Source organism: Gracilinanus agilis, chromosome 6 (assembly GCF_016433145.1).
Source record: "Gracilinanus agilis isolate LMUSP501 chromosome 6, AgileGrace, whole genome shotgun sequence".
NCBI lineage: Eukaryota > Metazoa > Chordata > Mammalia > Didelphimorphia > Didelphidae > Gracilinanus > Gracilinanus agilis.
This window is the reverse complement of record NC_058135.1, coordinates 6,884,338-6,893,413: the sequence shown is the minus strand read 5'-3', so window position 1 is coordinate 6,893,413 and position 9,076 is coordinate 6,884,338.

The window sequence follows — 9,076 nt, the reverse complement described above, 5'->3', positions numbered from 1 at the left end:
GGAGGAGGCCAGAACCCCAAAGGGCCTAACCCAAGAGGACCTCGGCACTGCCACAGGAGCAAGCAAGGCAGCCTACAGAAAGAGTTTGGAAGACAGTCATGTAATGGCTATGGACTTCAAAAGAGAAGCGAATCACTGGACATACTTAAATCTCTCTACATTAAAGCCACATACAATCAGTATAGGGAAAGAGTCGGGAATCGAAGAAAGAAAGTGGGGGTTAGCAAATAGAGGACTGCAAAAACTTGCTAAAAAATTAATAAACAGTCCCCCCTCCAACCCTGACACCCACTTTGGGCAGCCCCAGCAAAAGTAGAGGGCTTTTGGCTTTTTAGGCTGTCCCTGAGCACATCTAGCACTCCCGGTATGTATGCCATCTTTGCCAATTTGATGGGTATAATATGAAAACTCAGAAATTTTTCAAAGTTCATTTCCCTGATCATTAATATTTTGGAACATTCAAGGTGTTTGTCGATGACTTGAGTTTTTTTCTTACAGTTGAATGTACATTCCTTGTCTTAGTATTCCCAGAGCCCAGAAAAGTGTTTGGTACATAGTAGGTGCTCAATTAATGCTTATTAAGATGTTAGAACATCTTATGTTCTTTAACCAATTAACCAATGTGGTAAAATTTATTTCCCTTGAAATCTTTCTTTCCTACCATCAAAACCTTAGACTTTAGAGGGAGAATAGCTTAGAGACTACTTAGTCCAACTTGTAACAGTCTGGACTCAATTTGCAAAGAGAGCCAAATAAAGTACACAGCTGGAGATGGAATGGACCCTGAAACAGCCCAGCAGAATGAGTCCAGACTGTTACAAACTCTTGTATTTTACCGGTGAGGAGACTGGAGCTCAGAAAGGGGAGGCGATTTGTTCAAGGTCACATAGCTTTGTAAATAGCACAACCTGTGTCAGGTTGTTTCTGAGTCCAAGCCCAGAAGTTCTTCTCTATATGACTTGCATTAAATCATTTCTACAAATGGCCATTCTTAAAATGCACATACATAACCTATGGGTATTGAAAACAACCCGTTAGCAACTACTAAAGCTTCTGGTAAATTGCTTGACCAGACTGGTTAGTAGAGAAAGACCCTTAGGGAAAGTAAAAAGAGAGAACATGGATGGGATATTTGGAGTAGGCAGTCAGTCCCTTGGGAGTTCAGGGCCAATCAAAGGAAAGACACCTGGAATGAGGGAAGGGATATGTTGAAAAGAAAAGTGTAACCCTAGCTAAAATCACGTCTCTTACAAATACTTGGATATTTTCACCTTCTTTACAGAGAGAGAGAACAGAATAATTGAGATTGACAGTTAATTGTCATGACTGAGTAATAAATAGCGAGTGAGACACAGGAAAAGAATTAAGAGAACTTCTTGTTGAAGAAACCGAATGGTCAAGTGAGGAGACATTTAAAGAGAACTGTATCTAACTCTAATTGTGTATAGAGAGACTATAAAGAGAATTCCCTAGAGACCTGAGAAAATGGCATTTCTAGAGTTGAAGAGTAAGTAGAAAATGGTGGCATGTTTGATATTATTCCTCTCCTTGTTTTTCTTTCATATTTGAAGACCACAGAGGGGGTGCTGATTGAAAATTTTATTCACTGTAACAGAAGTAAACATTTTGTTTCATTATTTGCTACTGTGATAGCGTACAGGAAGAGTATCATTGATGTTACTGTAGCCTTTGAGTCCAGGGGGCTTGGTTTTTATAGGGAGAAAGTTGATGAAAAAAGAAAGATGTTTCTCTGATTACATATATAACTTGGGGTGGGGATGAGCTAATTGATTAATGCCATAAATTGTACATTTCCATTAATTTATGAGGAAATTTTAGAATATATTTTTTGATTGTCTTAGAACCTAGTATGAGAATGAATGAGGAAATGAGCCAGTAGCTTTTAGAGAGTTTACCATCACACCTGGCAATTATTCCTAGATCTTTCTACAAAAGAGCATAGAGAAAGGTAGAAGGGCTATTAAAGATGAAAGCACTTCTTCCATGGTGGTTTTATTTACCTTTTAAGGAAGTTGGTAGAATGGTTGGGAAAGAGAAAGTTTTATGGCTTCTACAGAAGGCAATAGGAGGTACTAGTCTTCTATCTGCCCATTATCAGACTGGGGCTGAAAAGAATCAGGTTCCTGGTACCCTACTGTGGTGTATGGTAGACAGGGCTGGTCCAGAAGATTCAGGCTTCTTAATCTGAGGACCACAGGTTCTTGGTTAGATTTCAGAGGACCCATGAACTTAGATGGACAAAACATTATATTGTGTTTTCACTAACCTCTAAAAGGAAATCTAACATTTCCTCTGATTGGGAATGGAGGCAACAAAACATCATTCTGAGAAAGGGTTTCATAGACCACATCAGACTGCTAACGGAGTCCATGACACACTGAACCCTGCTCTAGTCCAACCCTTTCTTTTGAGAGAGGTGGAAACTGAGATCCAGGGAGGAAAAATGATTTAATTGTCTAACAGGTGGAATTTGAAAATAAGTCCCTGACTCCAAATCCAAAACCTTACCAGGCTGTCTCAACTAGAAGCCTGGTCCCCATTGAGCTTTCCAAACTATACAATGCTGCACCCATCGGGATTTGGGACCTGGGGTCAACTAAGCATTACCCCTTTCTCATATCAGAAAATGGTCTAAGAGGAAAACTCTTCCAATGATTCCCTCAATGCATAAGGCCATCCTATTGGGTTTTGGCAAAAAAAAAAAAAGTCCCTTTTGCTGAAATTCTCCAGGAGTCCCTCTAAGCATAGGAGAGATCACTAGACAATTTCCTCTGGGTCCTTCATCCCAAAAGTATTTGCCCCCATATATCCTTGTAACTGTCAAAACAAATCTATGGGAAGTTCAAGAAAAATAGGCTCAATTAGAGAAGTAGCAAAGACCATCAGCTTCCTGTGGATTTTAGGCTCTTTCTGCAAAATTTCAGAGTATTTTGCTTTCACAAAAGGCAAGCAGTCCATGCCTGTTTAAATGCAAAAAAGAACAATACAAACATTTCCATGAGATTGCAGCAGTCTGGTGAATCCAGATTGCTCACATTGAATCAGGCTGTGAATCTCTCCAGGGATACCTGCCAAAGCAAAGGACCCAAATTTATTGCAGACAAGTCCAGAGAAGATATCAGAGCTCCCTGGCTCCCACCACCTGAAGGTCAGATAAGTTATATTTTATTCTTACATCTGATCTCCCTTACTCAAGAAACTCAAATATTTCCCTATTGCCTTTTGGAAAAACTAGAAATCCCTCAGATTAAATTAAATAGAGAAAAGACTCTTCCTCTTACACTCTTCTATCTAAGTCAAACTGGTCTTTTCTCTGTTTCTCACAGCTAATATTCCATTCACTTGCCTGCCTGTCCCCCAAGATTGGACTGCACTGCCTTCTTAGTCCCACCTCCTAGAATCTCTCTCTTCCTCTAAGATTCAGACCTGCTTAAATATTTCTTTAGCTCTTCGCTTTCCTGGACAAAGGTCTTACGATTTCCCCTCTCTAGAGGAATGGGGAGTACCTCAAAAGCTTAGGGTGTTTTTCTTAGTGTTATTTAGTCACTTAATATCATTTAGCTTTTAAATGAAGATATAATAACATGAGTATAAATATTTCCCCCTTGTACTTCAGGGACACACTTTCCCCTATACCAGTTAGGGATCAAGAGAGAGCCCTATGTTCAGACCTAGCCCAATTTCTACAAAGCATTGGTACCAAATAAGTTCCTGTCCAAATATGGCATTACTGCTAGCCTAGAGTTTGAGTCTCAGTTCCTGCCACGCTGGGTTCTAAAGGGCCTGTGTTTGCTCCTTGGGATATGATGCTGGGTTGGCTACAAATGCCAATATAATCTTGAATCCCAAACTCCCAGGGACCCCACTCTTCTGACCTACATACCTTAATAAGGCCATAGCTTCTAAAGCCTTCACCTACGATGAAAGAGTGAATGAAGAGGCATGCAAGGACGGAGGCCTGTCTTCCTGGGTTTATATGTTGATCTCAGGTAAAAAGAAGGCCCAAGGCTTCTCTCCTTCCAGGATCGTGTCTCATGGGATGCCATCATCCAGGAAGAAGTTAGGAGGCCCAAACCAAGAGACTAGATCCAACAAAGAGAGGGACAGATGTTGACTAAATGTGCCTTTGAATGCTTCCACCACTAATCAAAGAGACTTCTATGCACCACATAATTAGCAAACTGGAACCAGTTACAGAATGTCTACACATGCTAAAAAGTCTCTCCAAGGCATTTCCCTTACACGTCATATCCCAGAAACAGACTGCCCAGACTGTGCCACATAGGGAATTTCATCATTGTCAACTCTGTGCTTGTGCCAGTCCCCTGTTACAAGTAAAAAGATGTCCTATTCCTCCATACCTCCTCCACTCCACCCCCCCAGGACCAAAAGGATGAGTCAAGTGCATTTGTTCCATTTGAGAGTACCAATAGACCCTCCCATCCCCCAATCCCAAACTACAAGTAACAGATGTTTACAAGTTCTTAGATACTAACCTTTTACATTCTTTTTTTTTTTAACCAACATATTCAGGTTTCTCGATGATTGTTAAATTCCTAATAGCATTTTTTTAATTTAAGGAAAATAAAGAGAGGCCTGCTGTCGACTTAGCTCAGATCAGGTGAATACCAATTCAGCTTAATAGAGTATAAGCTTCCTGAGAGCAAAAGCTTTTCCCCCCGTTTTGGCATCAGGAGCACCTAGTACAATGCCAGCTTTATGAATGAATGAATGGCACTAAAACAAAAATGAACCCCCATCCCATTATCGATGGCTTTTATTTTGGCACCCACTCACACATGCACAAAACGTTCTGTTAAAATCACGAAAATCAGCCCAACCAAGCAAACTCCGGCCACTGTTTGTATGAGAGAGTGTTCCACTGTGTACCTGTCTTTAGAGAGAAGGGAGATATGTTTCATCATCTATCCTCATGGACTAAGACTGGCCATTGGAATTCTCCAACGTTCAGTTACTTTTCAGAGCCGTTTTTGCTGCTTTGGGAATATTATTAAGGCTAGTTGTAGAAATTGTTTTCCTGATTCTAAATATTTTGCTCTCGCTCGGACAGGTTTTCCCATACTTCTCTGCAATCCCTACATGTGTTGTTTCTTATGGCACAATAATATCCCAGCATATTCAAGTATGCTCGCTTATTTCCATTTTGGATTTTGCTGCCACAATAAATGTCCTGGTGAATATTTGGGATACATGAGACCATTCTTTCTGTCTTTGAACTTCCCCAGGAGTGGGATTGCTGAATCAAAGGATGTGAGTTTACTAACTTTTCTCACGTAATTACAAATTATTTTTTCAGAATGCTTGGACCCATTCAAAGCTCCGTCAATAGCCTGCTTCTCCCTCATAGACTACGTCCAGCTTTTATCCTCTTTTTGGCAGGGACTGGCAGCAGGGAATGGGAATGTTTTGCTTTTCTGGCTGATTACACCTAATTCCTTTCTGTGAGCTGCTCAGGGATTTCTTGGTAATGCTTCTTCCTCAAGCTACTCCCACTAACCAAGCTTCCACTTTGTGAGCAGAGGCCTGGTCAAACTGATGGCCCTTTAAACTCTTTAGGCAGGTCTGGGAATGCCTCCACTCCTTTCTGGGCAGGTAAAGGGAGCACTCCGCCCCCAGGTGTCCTTACTAAGCAGCAGGGTTCTAGCCTATTGCCTCCTTTCCTTTCTGCTGACATTACAGGCTTGATTATTCACATTGAGCTCTGGGAGACTGTCGTCATTAGGTGAAGTAACTTCCTTTAGAGGTTATTCATTAACCTTCTCTCTTTTACAGTGTGATTATAATTGCCCAATGCCTTAGGCTTGGAAAACCTTTGAACTCCACCAGGCTTTAGGGAATGCTAGAAAGGCTATTCTCTGATCTTCTATGCCCTTTCCAGCTAAATTTTAATCTTGAAGGTGTCCTGTTTCCCCTCCAGGGATGGCTTTCTTCCTGAAAAGTGCCCCCTCCCGCCCCCCATGCCCCCTGCCTCCATCCCTCTATCCCTTTTCCATCTGGGATGGCTCTCTGGGAATGCAGCTGATGGTGGCTTAGGAATCCCAGTGAAAACTCTGTGTTAGATTCCTAGGACTGAGAACCTAGAGTAGGGGTTATTAACCTTTTTTTGGTCATGAATTCTTCTGGCAATCTGGTGAAGCCAAGCCATTACTTCCCAGAGTAATGTTTGTAAATGCATGGAAGAAAATAGAGGGTTACCAAAGGAGACCGATTCGACTGAAATACTCGACTACAGATAGTTATGATAATATTCATATTATATATATATATATATATATATATATGTACTACATACTATATATAGTACTATGTCTACTATAGTCAATATGGTATTTCAATCGAATTGGTTTCCTTTTGTAATAAATATTTAAGAATCAATACTTGGGAGCAGCTAGATGGTTTAGCTGATAGAGAATCAGGTCTGGAGGCTGATGGTTCAGGGTTCAAATGTGCCCTCAGATATTTCCTAGCTGTGTGACCCTGGGCAAGTCAATCAACCCCCATTGCCTAGCCATTACCTCTCTTCTGCTTTGCAACCAATACCGTATTGATTGTTTTTTTTTTTTTTTAAGATCTTAATTGACTTAAAAAACAACAACAACCAAAAGCCCTTACCTACTGTCTTAGAATCAATCCTCTGTATTGGTTCCAAGGCAGAAGAGAGGTAAGGGCTAGGCAATGGGGGTTCAGTAACGTGCCCAGGGTCACACAGCTAGGACGTGTCTGAAGCCACATTTGAACCTAGGATCTCCCATCTCCAGGACTGACTCTCAATCCACTGAGCTACCCAGCTGCCCCCAACCTCCGTATATTTCTAAAACAAATTTATGGATCGTAGGCCAAGAATCTATCCAAGAGACGATCTAGTCCCATCTCTTGATTAATGGAGTAGGAGATTGAGGCCCAGTGATCAGAGGGTTTTTCCAAAGCCTCATAGCCAGGCAGTAAGTATTTAAGCTTGCTTGATTGGAGCTATGAAGTTATTCTCAGAAAAACAAAACAAAACAAAACAAAAAACCCTTTGGAACTTAAAGTGCTTCAAAATTGAGATTTTACAGAAGCATCGCCTGCTGATGACATGGTGGAGACCATTGGCTCCACTGGCATGTTTTTGAGACAGCTAAAATGGGAATAATAATGGTACCCCTCCCGCAAGACCGTGAAGGTTGATGATGTTTGAAAATACTTTTTAAACCCTCAAGTACTATAGAAGTGGTATATATAAGAAACAACAGATTGATAATGACTTTTATCGTCATCATTTTTATTTCACAGAAGAGGAGGAAATGGAAGTCCCAGAGATTTTGCTACAGGATGGAGCTCCCATCAGTCTTCTCCGTCCATTCTCACCTAAATCTCAAAGGGGGCATGTGTCTGATGGTGTCTCTTCTTGGCTCAGTGCTGGGATGATAGTTTGTGTCCTGCTGTGACCCAAGTGAGGACACTGATTTTCTAGGAGTGGCTCTCTTGCTTTAGAGAGGCACCTTCTTCACTGGAGGATCTTCAGGCTTCAGGTGTTCCTGAACCTAGTATTCTCACCACTTTATCACACTGCCCCAACTACCAACCCCCTCATTTAACAAAAGATGAAACCGAACCCTTGAGAAGTTAAAGTACTTTGCCCGGGATTACATGGGTAGGACCTAGAAGTGCAAGGCTTTGAATTTGGGTCTTACAACTTCTGCTCTGTGCCTGACATTTTCCACTACAGAGTCTTAGATTAAGATCGAGAAAGAGTCTATCCTACTCTGCTTTTATAAGTGAGGAAACTAATGTCCAGAGAGATCAAATAATTATGAAAGTAATCAATCAATCAGAAATTTATTAAGCACTGACTAGGAAGACATCCTGGTTTCAGGATGTGTAGATTCCACTGGGGCATTGGTGGGATTTGAACCCTACTAATTGGGATCCCAAGCCACGTCTCTCTTCTACTCTCTGCTATCTTCCTTCTCCATGTTTTTGCCAATAGCCTTGATTTATGCACCAAACAAATTGCCAGAGTTTCCTTTTTCCTTTTCTGGAGAAACAAATCACTGACATGTTTTTAGTTCAGAGAATGGATCTTACTTTGAAAGGGACAACGTCTTCTCCCTCCCCTATGACTTCACTTCTTTTCTCCCCAGACTTCTCCCCTCTCCTTCTCTGCTCTGCCTCCTTCTCCCTAAGGCCAAATTCTATGATGGCTGCAACACTGGAAAACTTTAGTTCTCTTTCTAAGCAAAGGATCTTCCTTTTGCTTCAGTATGGAAACACATTTGAGATTCAGGCAATTAAGAGGCAGGTGAGCTCAGTGGATTGTCATGGATTTGTAGTTGGATTTTTTTTTTTTTTAATTTCAATTAAGAAGCCCAGCTTGTCATCCAGAAGGGTGTTCCTCCTGTTTCCACTTTGATCATCTCCAGTGAAACAGGGGTGCTTGGCAATGCCAGTTTATTGCTTGGCCTTACAAAAAATACAAAGGCAGCCATGATCCCTGGGAGGAAGAGGGGCAGGCCTCCTTTTATTGGCACTCTAGCACATGTCTGAACTGGGAGGAATTCACATTCATTGTGGGGAGGAGGAGGGAAGGAAGGAGTCCTGGTAGGAGTTATTTCCTCCCCAGTGATTTCTCCATCTCTATTATTCCCCTCTCTCACCCTTTAACAACCTACACTAAGCCTCAGTCTGGGAAATGGGAGACAAAGAATGTTTTGATTAAAATATATTATTGGACAAGTTGGTGAGTTTTGACTTCCACAGAAATAAAAACACCTTTGAGAGTTCTAGAAAAATATTGTCCCATGTGAGTTGGGCCTTTGCTTTGGATATTTTCTTTAATTAATAAATCAACCAAAGCACAATTGTTTTTTGAGGCACTATGCATGGGATTATGGGTAGAGATGAAACTAAGGTAGTGCAATCAAGGCTCTGGCCCAGGGTACATAAATTGCTGACCTCATGAGAGAGAGAGAAAGAGAAAAAAAACAACCACCTGATTTTAATAGTTAGCAGAACTTTCTTAAAACAGGGAGCTAAAATAGGGAAGATGGCTTAT